Source organism: Cyprinus carpio, chromosome A23 (assembly GCF_018340385.1).
Source record: "Cyprinus carpio isolate SPL01 chromosome A23, ASM1834038v1, whole genome shotgun sequence".
Classification (NCBI taxonomy): domain Eukaryota; kingdom Metazoa; phylum Chordata; class Actinopteri; order Cypriniformes; family Cyprinidae; genus Cyprinus; species Cyprinus carpio.
This window is the reverse complement of record NC_056594.1, coordinates 17811554-17830466: the sequence shown is the minus strand read 5'-3', so window position 1 is coordinate 17830466 and position 18913 is coordinate 17811554. Positions and strand designations below refer to the sequence as shown.

The 18913-nt window shown below is 34.8% G+C and overlaps 1 protein-coding gene across 3 annotated transcripts in view; it reads left to right on the top strand.

Moving 5' to 3' along the window:
• LOC109048165 (solute carrier family 41 member 3-like) overlaps positions 1-18913 on the top strand; it is a 46445-nt gene that overhangs the window by 6136 nt on the left and 21396 nt on the right. The window contains exons 2-3 of one of the 3 annotated variants that reach the window (XM_042713509.1): positions 11325-11584; positions 16207-16446. The exons of 1 other annotated variant lie outside the window; for it this stretch is intronic. The gene's annotated coding sequence lies outside the window, so the exon portion shown is untranslated. The remainder of the gene's footprint in view (positions 1-11324; positions 11585-16206; positions 16447-18913) is intronic. One more of the 3 variants, XM_042713512.1, reaches the window with a different exon arrangement.

Sequence of the window (18913 nt, the reverse complement as noted above, 5' to 3'; positions counted from 1 at the left end):
ATTGTTGTGGCACAATTTTCTGTAAATCTGTAAAACTATAATTCATATAATATGAATATAATAAATAATTAGCAGCAAAAGAGGGGTAATTTTGTCTCTAAAATTCTTTCACTGTAAACTGCTGTAGCGGGGAGTGTCTCTTGCATCAGATATATGTCACTTGTCACTGCTCACAACTGATTTGGGTTTGGGATCTCTAACCCAGAATAAAACCTGCTCCGGAGCAGGGTAGCCATGTAGTGTAAGTTACCATGGCAATGAAAACCCCTCAAAACCAACTCACCTTCTTGAGCCCGAAAGCTCAGTTTGCCCAAACAAAATGCAAACTTACCTGGGTAAAAAAACTAAACTGGCTTTGTGCAAAAGGCCTCATAATTGCTTCATTACATGCTTTGTTGATCATTACAAAATATACTTAATAAATACATTTTATTATCAAATTACCTTTGATTTAATGTGCTGTCATTTTGGATAATTTTACATAAAATTTGATATTTTTTTTGAGTTTGACAAAGATGTGGATAGTTTTTCAAGCATTCACAATTATGCGAATGTAGAATGTATTAGTCATAGCAAATTTACATAGTATAGACTAGCCATAGTATAGGCAAGTGTCTAGTTTCTGGTGATTGTTTCAAACAGGTTTCCCATATAACATTGGTTGGCTGTTGTTGATGTTCCTGCCTGGTCAGGATGCAAGAATGTTTCCAAAGTATTTTATATCAAGTTATCTCTACAAATGACACTGCAATGGTATTTTAACAAAATTACAAAAAACCAAAAACATTTCAATTTCTAGGATTTGTTAGGTTCCAGTTCATAGCTATCTTATTTGGTTAAATACAGTGTAGTCTTTCCACACAATATTGCCGGTTATTGTGACTGTTGATTTTGAAGGTGCTCTCTCAGCGTTTGCATTTGGAACAGACCTTGAGGTTATCTGAGATTAGGTAAACACCTAAGTTTATGTAACTTCAGGCAAGTCCTATACTAACTTAGATACAGAAAAAGTCCGTTAGCGACCTTAAGAGTTTACACTTCCTCCACTGCGGGACGAAATGTGCTCAGGGGTACACAGGTGCACTTACAGCTTATAGTGGAGGTATGTGGCATACTAACACGCTGATCTGGGTTGTTTATACACAAACACGAGAGGGTCAGATGGACTGGAAATATCAGAAAAGGCAGCCTACTTCTGTGACTTGGCCGTTTGTATCTCAGGGATGATGAGGTCTAATTTTAAACATTCTGAATAGAAGGAGCGTTGAATCATGAGTTTTTTTTTAAGATTGCGGGGGACACATTACTCGAGTGTTCATGCTAAAAGCTACTTTTTTCAGGGTGGTGAGTGCGGTGAGTGAGTGCTCTGTAAAGCACTGGCTGCACCCATCATCAGCAGCTTAGAGGAAATGCAGGTCTGGAGGTGTGGGACAGGACAGACAGTGTGAAATTTCCATCATGGACTTCTAGGATTGACGTCAACACCAGGCATATTACATTAAACGTAATTTTGAAATGCTTGAAGTTGTCGTAAGTGTTTGGATGTTTGAATCACAGAACAAGGCCGCTCACTTTGAGTCATTTAAAATGACATAAACCTCAGCCTTATTAACCTCTGGTGATCACGGTTTGTTAGGATTTGAATGAAAATACTGCCTGTTTGTACAAAATAAATGGCTGGAACCTGTAATATTACATACAACTAACTACCAGACATGTTAAACTACATTTAAATGCTGCCTCAAATCATTCATAGTGCCATGGGAAGAGCTTCACCCATTTGTTTATTATTTTATTAATTTTAAATTTTTTATTTCCTCAGTCATACTTTGTTCTAAATTATCTTTAGCACATTTATTTTATGAATTATTTTGATTTTTATAGAAATAAATTAAATTAAATAAATTAAATGCATATAATTTTAAAAATAAAACAATTTCATTATTTTATTTTCATTTTATTTCTTTTTTTTATTTTAAATCCCAATCCAAATTTACTTGAGTAAGCTCATTGGCAGTATCCAAATTTTAACCACTTATTTTAATCTGTTTCAGTTCATGTTTAGGCAATTCCAGAAAATTATCAATTCTTGGACATCATTTTGTTTGAAAAGCTTTATTTCAACTGTACCAAACATCGAGCTTTTCTCTCGAGACAAAAAGCCTGAGATGTAAAATGTATCCTCATATATCTTTCAGTAAACTGAGTGACTTCATGTTGGCCTTCCTCAATAGTGGCTTCCTTCTACCCACTCACACATAAAGGCCAAATTTGTGACACACTGAAAGATTGTCCAGACATCCAGTTTCTTCCATTTCATCCAAAGAGTTCTGGCTGCCTGGTCACTTCTCTGACAATTGCCCTTCTTGTTCAGTTGTGTGGTTTCAGTACGGATTGTGGGATGTTTTTTCCATTTAGTTATAATGGAACAATTTATGGCCACTAGGAAGAAGTCAGGTTTCTCCAATCATTTTATAACCTTTTCAAGATTTTTTTTTAAACACACAAATTCATCTAAAGGTACCACAGCAGTTCTTTTGTTCTGAAGATAGCAGGACTAATCTGATCTAATGCCTTTGTTGTGGTAAAAAACAGATGTAGAGTAAGGAGGAGGCACTTTTATGCAATTGCAGGTTTTTTTTGGCATAGTAGTTTGTCCCACTACTGGTATACTGTAAACACAGACTATAAAGAAACTACACTATGGTTGCACTGTGGACTTCAACGTCACCACCATTAAGCTTCGGACAACTCTTTCAGTCTTTATAAAAAAAAAATAATAATAATTCTTGTGAGTTAGAATAGTTTGCAAGAACAAGTTTATAAACACAATGAAACTGTGAATGTGGACTAGTAAGAAGATGAGTTTACTTGTGTGATAGTTTTTAATGTCTCTGAAAACCTCTATAGTCCCATTTAGTCACTTGTTAGCAACCACCTTTTTCAAGAAAAGTAAAAGCTTATTAAAAAACACAAAGGGGTGTTTTATGTCATGTTAGCCAGCTTATTTTAGGCATTTAGCCAAAAAAATTATGATAGTTGTGAATATGTAAATTAATAATTAAATATGTTAGTTGTGTAAATTTGAACTAGGACTTATAGTATGTTTATGGTTTTTGGATTAATTAATTGAAGTTTTGTGTATTAAGTTAAAAAGTTAAGTATATACCACTAGGATCTATTGGAATTGCAAAACAATGATTATTTTCAAACAGGTTTCCCAATCACTCCTGCCATCTGCCAGTGGTCAGTCAAAATCAAAGGTTTCTCCCAGAATGCCACTGGAATATTTCAGAATGCTGTAGTGTGGTAAGACGCCATTTATATATCTTTAGCATTGCAATTTACTCTTCCTCAGAGTTTGCCGGAAACTTAAGTTAATTCCAAAATTTTTAGATACTTTCACACTTAAATTCTAGATAGTTTATTTCATGTTAACACTGTGGACTGTTACTACAGGAATTGAAAAACAGCTCATTTAAATCTGTTTGAAAACACTTGATTTATAGCAACACAGTGTGGTTCAAATATTCAATCTAAAACTAAGCCTCCACTTCCTACAGTGCACGGCATCTCAGTTTCTCTGAACATTTGTGTAGCTTAAATTGAAGCTGAGGGATTTTTTTAGTGCTACACCATTCCCCACTGGGTCCCTGCGGCCTAAACTGTCCCAGCAGTAATTGCTCTTGGCTGACAGCAGTGTGTTTAGGTAAAACAGCTTGTAAGCCCCACCGGTGGGTATGGGGCCAATTAAGCAGGAATGAGGCTTACAGTATGGATCATAGTAATCATCATTACTATTCTACTGGTTAAAGACTTACTAGAAAATGCATCATGTGTGTTTCTGCGAAAGTGCGTGTGTACATTTGAGAATGTTTGAACAGTTTTAGTGTGCCTCACAGTCCATTGACGTCAGAGTTGAGTTAGATTGATTGGTTTAAAACATGTTTTTCAAAAATAGGTGTGCACCCAGAAATTTCACCCGAGGCCACTTGAAAATAGGGGTCTGGGGTAAAGTTGGGAAAACAACAATAGCACTGCAACCAAATGATTTTGAAGATTTTCCGTTCGTTCATCTTTCTTGTAATGACGTCTGGACTATTTCGAAAAAATAGACAAACATAACAAACAACAAACGCATGGTACAATCATTTTGATTCACAAATGACTCTTAAGAGCTGATTCTTTTCAGCGAATTGGACAGAAAGACTCAACAGTCAGTGTCAAAATCATGAGCTATCAGTTTGATATATTTATGTATTTATGTATGTTTCTTGTGAAACTTAAATTTAAATGATTTCAAAAGGATCGTGAACTGAAGACTGTAAGTAATGGCTGCAGAGAATTCAGGCTTTGCATTACAGGAATAAATTACATTTTAAAATATATTAACATAGAATACAGTTATTTTAAATTGTAATAATATTTCATGTTTTTGCTGTATTGTTAATAAAATAAATGTAGTCTTGGTGAGCATAAGAGACCTCTCTCAAACATATTTAAAAATCGCAAATTTTGTTTGTGATATTTTTCAAATTTTAAAAGTAATTTATACAATGTCATACAGAGGTTTGCAATTGGTATAACAACAGCCCACCCAATTTGTGAAGGTGAACTTTCAAGAAATTGAATCAATTTCTGCTTTGTGCTTTTGCTAGTAAAATCAAAGAGCCAGAACATGAGAAAAATGGGGCTCTCTATTTTTGCCCCCTGTTTTGTGTTAAAAAATACAATGAGAAAAGAGACCTGCAGAGACAGAGTGAGTAGTGTAATCAGTCTGAGTGTTTGTTTTTCCATGTAAGAGTGATGATGCCTGTGAATGTGACAGAGTACAGTCACACGTGTCTAGTACCCTGACCAATGCACAATATGTAAGGACACACACAGCTGAGTCACAGTGGTGTGACAGTCAGCTGATAAGAGTGGCTGGATACCAGAGCGGCTCTCTGGGCAGCAGGCATTCTTTTGGCTCTTTCCCCTCTCCACTGTTTCCACAAGCTTTCTGACCCTATGCCAGGATCACAGGGACTCAATCCTATATACTTTGCAAACCTTCGGATGGTGCTTCGAAACCTGACTGCCAGAGTTGACTCCACACTCCAAACCCGAGAGAAGTGACCATGCCTAATTTATTAATGAACTGCTCATTTGAGTCAAATCTTTTCAGTGGTTCACAAATTTACAGTAGTCTGAATGATGCAAATTAATGAATTAAACTGATACGGAAATGGCACTCTCTCTTGTACTCTCTATAAAATGTGTGTGTGTATAACTTTCTTTTTCAATTATTTTATTTTTTGTTTTATGCTGCTTTTAAAAAAAAAATTGAAGCTTGAAATCTCCAGTTCTTTTTGTTTTATTTTTTTATTTGTAATTACATGGAAAGAAATTACTAATACATTTAAAAATTTTCAAATTACATTACATTACAGGTTTCAAAAGACGACTTTTAATTTTTGTGTGAACTATTAGTAAAACATTGAAGTAAAGAAGGGTATTGTGGAGGATTTTTGCGAATGTACTAAACTACTCATATTTTAAAGTCGTACAGTTTGCCAAGTGTTATTTTTTAAACAAATTTAAACTACACTTCATGCTTCTGACAAAAATGAGCTTATTACATTGAAGATACTTAAGATATTTCAGTATCTTTCTATATATATATATATATATATATATATATATATATATATATTATCTAACTATCGGATAAAATCCTTTGATTAAATTAGAGACATATTTCTTTTGCACCGAAGCAATAAGGGTTTTTGAATGAATTAACTAATTTGTAATCTGAATGATCTAAATTTGGGTGATAAATTCATAAGAAGTAAAATAAATGATCTGAATACATCCTAATTTATGGAACTGCATCAAAACAAAGTAATGAACAGCTGCATTTAAATTTAGGGACTCAAATTTGTGACTTTTTTTTTTTTCTTTTTGGTTTATTTAACTGATGCCTATGTTTTGTCAAGCAACACTGTTGCTGGAGAAAGTTATCCTTGGAACAGAAATATTTGGAAAAGTAATTTTGAAAAGAAGAAAAAAAAAAAAAGAATTTTGAAAAGCATTTTTAATTTAGTTGGTCCCAAACATTGGTGAAGGGCTCTTGATAACTTGCAGAGGATTTGTCCAAGTACTCAACAAAAGTATTAAAATACAATAATCCAATTTTACAGCGTTGTTGTGTAAACTGTGGATGACTTTGTTTTGTCCATAGAGCTAAATCACAAATATCTGGCCCTGGATAATAGAGAGAAAAAGATGACTTTTTTTTCTGTACCCCGGGGTTATCTTACCTTGTAAACATGGTCATTTATCTTGATGGGGTTTTAAATTCTGATTTGCGGTGCATGAGTTTTCTCTTTTTACTGTATCCATCTGGATTGAAGCCGCCAGGCACAGTAACGGAGCTGTGGTTTGAAAGCTTGCAGTCCTAAAAAACATTAAGGCTGCATAACTTCATTACATGTTTGCTTAGTGCAGCATGGCCCAAGGCAGAGGTGCTGTTTCCTGAGCACCCACAATCATGCGAGACCCCCAGCCCACTTATATTCACTGTATGTGGTTGAATATACAGCATGGGGAAATGGCAGGCGAGCATTTCAATTTGACTTATTGGAGTTGGTGTAAATTAAACTAAACTGAACTCCTACCACACACTATTATAAGCTCTCAGCATGGATCTGATACGTGCTCTTCCAAGATTGAAGTGGGGATCAGAATGAGCCAGACAAACACACATTCTTGTGGTGCCATTGGCAAAAACCAACCTGCATCTGTGCCTATGAGCAAAGACAGCAGCATTCAGGTCCCATATTTGCAGGGGAATCATGCAGCAGCTGAATAATGAATGGAATGGAAATCTAACGGATAGCTTTCTAAAGCTATTATAGACTTTCTTGGGGAAACCAGTTACTGAATAGCAATGATATGTAGGCGAGCGGGTGGTTAGGTGGTCATATGTTAATGTAATCATGGTTTTGACATCAGTACCTTCAATTTTTATTTTTTTTTCACAGAGTGAACTCATTAGTATTCATAAGAATTCTTATGTGACATTTTCACATGCACTACCATTGAAAAGTTGGCAAGTTTTTGAAATAGGTCTTGAATAAAAATCCAGTAAAAACAGTAATATTGTGAAATAAAAAAATGTAAAGGAAAAATAAATAAATAACTGTTTTCTATTTTAATATATTCTAAAATGCAAGTTATTCTTATGAGGGGCAGCCATTACTCCAGAAATAATTCTAATATGCAGATTTGTTGCTCAAGTAACATTTCTTCTTTTTCTTAATAATAAAGTTGTGCTGCTTAATATTTTTTGTGGAAGCTGTGATACATTTTTTCAGGATTCTTTGATGAACATGAAGTTAACAACAGCATTGATCTAAGATAAAAAATAACTTTAAAAATATATTTACTGTCGCTTTGATCAATGTAATGTGTCCTAGCAGAACTGAAATATCAATTTCTAAAAAAAAAAAAAAAAAAAAAACCTTTTGAAGTACTTGTATACTTAGACACTGAATCATACAAAACCTTCTAATGACTATCAGAAAATAAATTTGCAAGGGTATGCTGCAGGTGAATTAGTTTTTTAAGACCTTTTAAATGGCAAATGACTGCAATTATCATCAAACCTCAATAATTCTGAAATATAAGTAAAACAACATCAATTTATGGTGTAAAATTCACATTTCACCCTTTTCACTAATTTGTATGTTTGTGTTGTCACAATCAACCTATTAATACCATGAATTCAACATTGCATGAACCTCAAATGATACATAAACATTTGTTTGTCTGAAAAGTTGTTCACACATCAATGTTTGTGTTTAGATGCTGTAAATGTGTAAATATTGTACATTTCAGTGTCTACATGCAAAAATGCACATTTGTGAGAACCACACTTTAAATACAAGTATCTACACTTGTAATAATAAAGCATCCAAAATAGGATTTTTGCAGTGATCCCAAAGAAAAACCAATTTGGGTTCCCAAAAGAATGTGAATAGTTCTTAAAGAACCATTTTTGTAAGTATGTAGAACATTTTAGTAATCTAAAGAACATTTTTCCACTATAAACAACCTTTTGTGCAATGAAAAGTTCCATGTTAAAGTTTCTTCATGCCGATAAAGAACCTTGATTTTTAAGAGTGTATGAATGATAATGACATCATGTTGGTTTTTAATTATGTTTTGCATCCTAGTTTTCATAAATGTTCTAGGTCTACTAAAATATTAGGGCTCTCAATCGATTATGTTTCATACAGTATGTCTAAATTGTACAAATTGGTGTGGATGCACCAGTAGTTTGTCATTATTGCTCTGCGTGTATTCATTATAGAAGAAGAGAAATCTGAACATATGCTGTGATTATATTCCACAGTTCCAAGTGAAATCTGGTCATGAAAGATTAATTGCAGCAGCCGAAACGTTTGTGGTTTATGTTAGACCATACATTTTAGCCTCTGTTGTGTTTGTGCTTGTAATTGTGAATAGTTTTAACCTCTGTAGTGTGTACTGGGCTGAATGACAGAATTTAACAGGACACACTCTATTCATCATCCTGCAAATGAGAGATGAATGTGTATTTTCATGCATCGTTAAGACAAAAGGATACATTATTCTGTCTGCATCAACCCTGCAACATCATTTATTTTCATTTATTTAATTTTTTTTTTCTTTTTTGGTAAAGCAGAATAAGATGGTGTCCAATCATGTTTGATCACCCAGCGGACAGACACACACACACACACACACACACACACACACACACACACACACACACACACACACACACACACACATGATTTCACTTCTGAGAGATGTGTTTTATTACAGTATAAATGCGCTGCTGTTTGAGCTGTTCACAATGAATTGATCAAAAAACATTAATTCTGAACATCATATGTCAGGCTATAGTCAAATAAAGAGCGATCCAAGCCAGATGCCCACCATGTGTCTCTATTGGTCCATATAAGCATGTGTTTGCTTTTCTCTGCAGTCACGCAACAGCACGCTTAAACTGAATTCCATCCGTTGCTTTTGAATCCTTTAAACTGTATTTTATAATACTGATCCTAATGGCCATTGCAGGGACAGAGAGACAGACTGTGAACAGAGAGAATGGTATGCTGCAAAAAAAGCTAAAAAAAAAAAGAACTGCCAGAGCAGGGCTGATATTTTGCCAGAGACTTCCATAAGAATGTCTATGGGAGAAACAACACACACACACACACACTTGGATTTCAGGAGAAGCTTTTTTTGTACCGCAACACATAATTTACGATGGGATCTTGACAATGGGTCTCCTAACACTTGTGGCTTTGGCAGTTTTGTAAACAGACTTACAGTGAAAATAGAAAGAAAAGTACAATAGAGCGGGCAGCTAATGACACCTGAGATGGTGGAGAACAACAGAAGTGGCTGGAGAAACTTTGTGGTGTGGAGAAGAATAATTTTAGCTGGTGTGGGTTCAGAAGTTTATTCTTAAGCGAAAGTCTTTTACTTCTTTTCACATACCACTGTATTGAGATGAGCTCTAATGTAATAGAGGAATACATTAGTTTTAACGTCCAAAAACTTACAAAAAAAAAAAAAAGTACTATGGTGAAACCACAATACAATGATGGTACCACAAATAATATTTTGATACTCTGGAATACACCATGATGCTGAACTGACCTAAGAAAAGAAAACATGGTATAACCATGGAAACATGATATTACTCTACGTAGTGCATGTTCAAACAAACATGGCTATACCATGTTCTGCACCACATGATATTACCATATTAATTCTAAAAACATGGTATTGCTGTAGTACATTTCCAAAAACACAGTATTACCATAGTACATGTCGACAACTACGGTACAATGACCTTAAAAAAATATGGTGTTCCCACAGTACATTCGAACCACACTTTGGCAGTAATTCAAATATAGTAAGCACTTCCTGGTAAGTGTTTTTCTAAGAACGCCAATAAGACAATTGCATGGAATGTGGACCTGTTCAATCAAGTACAAGCAATACGGTCACATGAAACTTTATGAAGGCTCAGTAAGTAGCATTTGAGCTCAGCGAAGAAGAATACACATCTTTAAAAGTCTAACTCTTTTTTTTTTTTTAAGGAAAATTTATAGTGTGTACTGCAAAAATGGTATTTTAATGGGTATTTTAGCCTAATTGACCAGTGTAATATGTAAAACGCTTTTGAAACAAGATACATTTATTGTTTTCTGTTTTAAAATATAACTTATTCTTGCATTGGCAAAGCTGATTTTCAGCAGCCATTGCATTCAAGAAACATTGACACTTTTATTTTTAGTATTCTTCGATGAATAGAAAGTTTATCAACAGCAATTATTTGGAATACAAATAAAAATCTCTTCACTTTCACTTTATATCAATTTAATTTGTTCTTGCTTAATAAAAGTATAAGTTGCTTTTAAGAAAAAAAACTTATCTATCTAAACTTTTTAACAGAATTAGAATGTATGTAATAACCTTTTTTTTTTTTTTTTTTTTTTTACTGGAAAGTCATAAAGACTTATTCAAATAATTTGCACCATACATTTAAGTGCCACAACTAGCTGCAACATTTTAGCCAATATTTCCTGTTTACTTGTTTTCAACAACCAGTTCCTTATGCAGTGTTTTTGTGACAGTCATCCATTGAATGTATTTACATTTTAAATGCATTTGAACATCATTTTTTTAATGACGAATAAGTATCACCGCACTGCAAGAGTCTTGTTTCTGAAGCACCTCATTAAACACACCTTACTGCTTCAAGCTCAGAAATACTCTGAACTCTAACACTTTCACTTCAATACTCTTGGCATCAGATCATCTTGTTTTTGAATGTACAGTTTTTTCCCCCCTCTAACTCCTCTGCCACACTATTTACTAGTCTTTTGCGGGTCAAACCAAATGTGAGTGCTATTTCAATTAAAGTTAATTCAAATGCTGCCTCACCGCCCCACTGATTGAGAACAGTTGTTGTTCACAGTTTTCTGAAAGGTGACATTATTAAGCTTCCAGAAGCGTTCAACTTTTGGCTTTAGGAGGTCTGGCAACTCGCCCTCCTGAGTTTTGATTTTTATCTGTCTCCTGCATCTTTTCTTTCTTCCCTTTTTCATTGAGCGTCAGCGTTTTTTGGCTTGTGTACCTCATTATTTCATAGGTTTGTTTAGGTTGGAGTGGGACGTGGGTGTGCTTTCTGCACTGACATCAGTCCAGTGAGCTTGACTCTTTCACAGAAGAGATCAGTCCTCCGGTTAAAAGGCTCTTTTTTCCTCCTCACTCTGCAGGTTTGGCTCTTGGGAAATGCTATCAGAGACTCAAGTCACAGAACCCAAAGCGCCAACTGTGTAGCCTGATTCATGCGAAACCGCAATGATGTTTCATTTTTAAGCACAGCGATCACATTCAGCTAATGGAGGGCCACGCCGTTCCCAGCACCCACTGAGACAACCATCAGATGACGAGGCAAAACAAAGGATCAGTGATTGTGTATATGACCTTTGAACTTCAACTGAGAAACAAGGTTTTAAGAAATTACTGCATAAAGGTGTGTGACATTTCACAGGATGTCTTTAAATTGATGCTTTGTGAATTTACTGTAGATACCGTATTTGACCGCAAATCTTATGCACTAACCACTGATATAAAGTTGTTATAAATTCACGTTTTAAGTCAAAAAGTAACTTTATATCTTATAATGGGATGTTACATCTCCCAATGTGATTTTATAACTCACAATGTAACTTTATATTTCTTAATGTGACTTCATAACTTACAAAATAATTTTATATCCAATAATGTGACTTAGTATCTTACAATGTACATTGAAAAACAATGTTTCATTCATCCAATTAAAAACATATTGGGTAATGATTCACATCTATATTTTTTAACTTGAGTCAATGAAAAAATAAATAACTTGCCCTTAGGCACCAACATAATTACATAATTGCATAAATTAGTTACAAACTGCCAAGAGATTGTGTTGGACTTGCACAATTCCCTTTGTGATTCAGGCACTAAAACTTTCATGTATTATATCACTATCAGCACACTCAAATCATTTTCTTCATAGCTTCTCCAGTGCTGGGACATTGTCTATAGTCTGTGGCTGCACTGCTTACAGTGAGATCATCTTACTGTGTGGTTGGAACCAGTTGATCTAGTGAGACCGTCTTACTACTTTTGCTTTCAGAGAGAGAGAGAGAAATTAAACACTCCCACATGGCTAGAAGAGAAGCATGATGGAGCCCAGATGTGTATGTATAGGGAGAGCCAGCATTAGCTACTTTTGGACTGAATCTACACCAGATTGTATGTAATTTTGTTGTCCAACACTGATGGTTTGGAGCGATAGTGGGACTGATTCAAATGAGTCTGATTGCTGGCCGTTGATCCTATGGATTCTGAACAAATGCATCCATTATGAATGAAGGTCGAGAACTAAGAGTCATTTGATTTGATCCCAAGAGCATTTGAAGAACAGTACAGAAACATTCATACAAACAGCACTAGCCAAGGGGTCCAGGAGCACTCAAGAGTAGCTTATGTAACAGCCACTGGACGGAGCCAGACATACTGTTCTTTAGGCCAACATCATCTTGCATATCATGGTTAATGTTACCCTTCCGTGTGCCGAATGTCCCTCTCTGTTTTTCCCCTCCATTTTAAGAGTGTGAGGATGCTGATGTTCCTGTTCCAAGAAAGGCTGTGGCCAACCCTCCAGCCTGCTTTAATGTCATAATGACTGCAGCAAATCACAACCAGAAGACAGAGGCGCTCTGCCATTTGCCTGCTTCTTCTATGAATGACTGTGCACGCAATTGGCTGTACATTCTTAAAAATAAAGGTTCATCAATGGCTTTTTGCCGGTTATTGAGTTCAGCAAAGAACCCTTTTCTTATCAAGACTGATTTCTGGCTCTATTAAATTCTTGAGTTCTTTTTTGGAGATTAAAATAAGTCATTGATGTTGCACTATATGTATATATTAATATCACATTTTATTATTTTTATTGTATAAAAATGTTAAATATTTTTTCTTAAATGTTATATATGCAATGATACATTTTATGTTATTATTTCTTAAAATATATGTAACAATGATTTTTTTAACATAATCCTCAGCAAAGTGCTTTAAAGCTATTGTTTTTGCATTTTTGCGCATATGAACTTTAAACAAAATAAATTAATAAAATCATTCAAATTGTTCACGCACACAAATGCAGCAACAGCATTAAAGGCACAGTGTGTTGTGTGGATGAAGTTGAAATCAATATATTATCATGATATTTTCATGATTTTTGGCTAGCATTAGCTGTTGTTAGCAAAGATATGTTGAAAAAGTGTCATGTATACTGTTTGCTTTTAATCTAGCCCTCAAATCTCTCTGTGTGATCTAAAATCTCGTGTAAGCTTTGATTTTTCACCACTGACTGGATGATGTGGTCGGATACTTTGGCTAGTCTGGGCCTGTTTGTTTATCAAATCAAGAACAGGTTTTCCTGCTACCAAGGTGACTTTAAAGACAGTCAAATGGGACAGTAACTGTTACAACTGCTACAAATGCAGCAGATTAAAGATCATGGAAAGAACAAATGAATTTGATTAAATCAATACTGTACTATTATAGAAACAGGTAGACTCTTGGGATAGATGATAGAGCTGTTAAAACCTGTGCTGATGCCAACATTAAAATTATGAAAACTATGAATTTCTAGTGAGCTGGAATCTGTACATCTTTCTCTAGTGAACCTCATTAACACTACATGACATTTTTGGCAAATTATGAAAAATGTCAAGTTTCTGCACCAAAGGAGCAGCAGCAATTAAAATGTGTTTATTTGGGTGGCCCAATCGGGATGGACAAAATTGCATGACCTGTTTATGGAAAATGGAAGATGAGGGACTGTTTGAAAACTACTTTTTTTCTGTTTGGTGCTGCTGATGGAGCAAAAAAAATTACACACTTTAAGGATATTAGAGAGAATCATTTGCAGATGGAAGAGGTTTTTATGATTTTTTTCTGCTTTGGCTCAACAAAAATACAGATGATATTACAATCATTGTTCTTGACAGATCAACGGAAACTAAGTATTGAACAGCCAGGCTTTTTAAAATATTTAAAACAAAGTGACTTCAAAGATTCAACTATAAATGAAGTGCAGGATGAGTCTCACATCCAGAGTCCTCAGAGCTGTTTTGCAACTCAAAGATGTTCCAGATGAGTTTCCCCCTTTTTTTTTTCAGGTTTGCGGTGCTGTTCTATAACCTCAAGCAGGAAGTTTTAGATTGACACTTGAAGTAAGCTTTTCCTTGTGTGCCATCATCACTATATCTAAGAAAGAAAAAAAAAGTGAGAAATGTGGAGATCTAGTTTAACAGAGTTTATTTTTAAATCCATAAAGATACTACCCAATACTCCTAACACAAGGACTAAACTTGACCAAGTATAACTTGATTTTTCAGAAGAAAACATGAGTGGTTCTTGCCTATAAAAATATCCACCTTGTTGTAATGGGTGGTGTTTTGAAAAAAAAAAAAAAGATTCACCTAAATCTCTGTTATAGTGAATCACATTTATGCCTCAGAGTATAAATAAATAAATAAATAATAACTTTAGATTAACGTTATCAATATTAGCTTTTTATTAAATGTAACTATATTACACATTGTGATTTTATATCTCACAATAGACACACAAGACTGTGCTGGGTATATTACTTATAGATTTTTGTCCATTGTTTGCATAACAAAAAATATTGTTACGTGATCAATTTGAAGTAAGTACATTACATTTTAAGTAATATAGTCAGACTATTTTTTATTCTTTTTTGCATACTCGTTTATCACAAATGTCATATAAATAAAAATAATTTTATAAAATAATAATCATATTCATTAAACAACTAGAAATGCTAGAAAAGATCTATATGAAAACAGAAAATATGTAAAATTATAATGAAAGAAAATATATTCTATTTTTATCCACAACATGAAGTTGGTTTGTGAGTTGATGAAAAGCTAATAATCAATGTATCATAAAAATGTTAAATTAAAGAAAGAAATAATTTTATTATAGACAATCAAAATAAACTCAAAAATATGTTTATGATGTCATGTGAACATTAGTTGACATCAGAGAATCAATACATTTTGAATTTACTGCGAACGTATGAATATGTAACAGTAGTCTCATTATCTTAAAATGTCAGAAATTTAATTACAAGTACTTTATTTTTGTAATCTGATTATGCAATCCAGATTCAATTTAATCAGTTAATACCAAGCACTGTTTATTTTTCTATTTATTTTACAATTACTTTTTACAATTACTTCTATCTCTGAGATAATGAGATTTTTTGGGCCATTTTATGACCTGCTAGGTGAAAGCTATGTCTGATCTCCTGAATATGTATGTAATACTACACAACTAGCCAGATAGTTAAACTACTGCTCATGTGCGTATAGCACAAAGAGTGCAGGATGAGTTATGTGCTCAAATGTAATGTACTTAAGAGTTAAGATTCAAAACCTTACCTCTATGAGCAAAAAGAAATAATAATGCTGCTTATGCAAACACTACTGAATATTTATAAGCAGCTGTCACCTCTCAGGGTAAATGATTACAGTCTGCTGAAAGTTTGATTAAAAGTGAGCGTGTCTCTCTACACCTTTGAGTGCTGTAACAGTCCCTAAAAAGCACTAAAGCTTGTTCTGTGAGTCTCCTGTTCAAAGACGTGACGTCAAAGAAAGAACGGCTCACTGTCCCCATGAAACCGATTACAGAAGTTTTCCATGTCTCTCTTCTCTTGCAAAGTCTGTTTGTTTCTTTTCTGCTGCACAGTAATGTTCAAACATTTGATCTGATAAGAATGTAAAAAAGCTGATAACAGATGTTTAATGGTCTGGCCACATATCAGAATTGAGAAACTATTTGAGTTGGTGCAGAAAACCCAGTAGTGAGTGAGCAGTAATGCAAGAAATGTAACATTTGCTAGAAAAAAAAAAGTCTCCTCAGGAGACCTGTGTGCAACAAGTGCAATATATGTCATTTCATCAGCTTGGTGCGTGTTGTGACATGAATTAGATTAAGCTCATAAAACTAGATGACTCAGATTTTGCACTTGTGCCCTGCCAGCAGACTGTCTTATTATTTCTGTTTCTGCAGGATTTGCTTTTTCTCCTCGTTGTCCTATTCTGAGGAAGAATAGACTGAGGTGAGAAAGCGACAGGAGATGGGAAAGTTTACGCAGAAGACTGGACCGAGGACAGAGAGAATGGACACTTGGCAGTGCGCAGAAATCTGAGAGCTCATCAATCACTCTGTAACGTTATGTAATGGAGCTCTGCTGGAGAGGGTGGAGACCAACACGAACAGCTGCGGCCGATCTGAGCACGCTAAGCAAGAGTAAGCTGCGCTGTGGGAAAGCAAAGAAATGTGGGAGTAGGAGTGGAAAGTAGTTACACCGCATTTATCCTGCGGCTAACATCATGATCAGCATAGTCAGGATGAATTTTATAATATAATGAACTCAAAGATCTGGAGTGTACAAAGTCAACAATTCCTCGGCATGTGCGCTTATATTGATGTGTGTATTCATGCATAATGTATGCGCTCCATACACATTCAGTTTAACAGATAGCCAGTAATGTGGTGTTGTTTTGTTGTAGCAGTTAAAATGCAGGGCCTGTAAATGGAACATTCCAGAGTTGGGTTCTGGAAATAAAAATCCCATTAATTTTCTTCATAGAGAAATCGATTTTTAATGATTACTGTATGTATAAACCTTTAAAGACAGACAAACCATGAGCTTGGAGGTTATTAATCAATGTTATATGCTTCCAGTGAAGCAATCAGTCAGTGTAATTTTAACATAATTAAAATAATAATAATATTTAATAGTCAAATAAGGTGAAGAACTATACAACCCATGAAACCTAAAGAGAAATATGTAACCTCAAAGATCCATGAAGTGTTGCAAATGACATAATAAAGTCAAGTCTTCCTTCATTTTCAACCCTCTTATTTGTATATACACATACCATTGTTCAAAAGTTTGGGGCTGGTAAGATTTATTTATTTATTTGGAAATGTTTTTGAAAATTGCTTTTGCTCACCAAGGCTGCATTTATTTGATCAAAATACAGTTAAAACAGTAATATTGTGAAATATTATTACAATTTAAAATAACTCTTTTCTATTTGAATATATTTTATAATGTAATTTATTCCTGTGATGTAAAGCTGAATTTTCAGCATCATTACTCCAGTCTTCAGTGTCACATGATCCTTCAGAAATCATTCTAATATGCTGATTTGCTGCTCAAGAAACATTTCTTCTTATTATTAATGCTGAAAATAGTGCTTAATATTTTTGTGGAATATAATATATAATAATACAGAATATTAATATACGATTATATTATTATGCTTTTTTCCTTATAATAGTTTAGCTATTAGCTGTGATTCATCAGAGAACTCTTAATCAAATAAATTTTTCAATCAGAAAAATACTTCTGGAACCAAGGCCGGTGAAAAAGTGGCAAGTCACTGTTGTGCTCTATTCATGGCTGCTGCTGGATGTCATAACTGCATCATTATGCTGTCTAAAAGCATGTTTCTCCATTGATGGCCTTTTAAAATAACTGCTTTTTCCCAACACAAATATTTCTTTATATTATAGAAAATGTTTTCCCAGGGAGCGGTTATATTTGCAGGGCTCTTTAAAGCATGAAATGAACTTTTTTTTTGCTTTTGACAAGTGATTAGTCACATGTTTCTGAAACTGAGTGCCCATGAAGCAAAGATGGCATCCTCTAGGTTGCGTACTTCAAGGGGGGCATGTGCTACAGTTGCTGAGCGACTGCAATTGAGATGAATGCTATCAGATAACTTTCCCTGTGTATCATAGACCTCTGTGGTTCCTTCCCTGCAAGAAGTGAACCAAGAGCCATCACCACTGTGCCCTTGAGGAGGCACTTAACCTCAGGTTTCTTCATGGGAATTGTTCCTATAATAAAATCATGGTATCATTCTATTACAACATCTCACAGGCTGGTCATTTTATAATAACCAAAGATCATATTCTATCCTTAGACAAAATCTGTTAATCACAAATGGACTGATTTCTTCTTGGCAGGCTGTTTGACAGCTACAAGACTTGTGTGCCAAACATATCCTGCATTCGGCATGTGCCATGGCAGGCATCTTCTCATTTGGATCAAACCACGTTTTCATGCGCGTTATGACTCAGAAACATGAGACATCACATTTGTTAGGGTTACAATGGTGCCGTTGCTCGATTAGGAACCAGTGTTGATGCCACTCAAAATAAATTAATGGAGTTACAAGCAAGTGTGTGTTGAAAGTTTGCCTGTAGTCTTCAACAGCTCAAAACAGAAAGCTGTCAGTCACTCGCCTGAACTTCACATCCAGAATATGACCTCAGAGGCCTGGAATCAGAGCCATATGATCACCACGCTATGAATGCAGAGCTGAGAGGTCATTTGAGAAGCTGTTATTAGCCCTGAGCTCAGGGAGAAGGAAACGAAGGAAACTTCTACTTCAGTAAATGATCAAATTTGCTTTAGCTACTTCTTATAGAATGTGCATCGAGACCGTTTCTCTCACCAAGAAAAGTTTCGAGGGTTTTACACGAGCCCCATGCAGGTGCTACTAAGCTCCTTGGAATGTGTTGACACTAATCCCATTTCGGTTTTAGCTATTAAACCATCTAATAAGTTTTGATTTATCTGTTCCCCGCTAAGACCTTGTTAACATGTGCGAAGCTACTGCATTTCAGGAAAGGTTAGGGGTTATGTGTTTCTTGGAACTCTAGTTTATTCCCTCTGTTGGAGTCTCTTCATGTTAGTGAA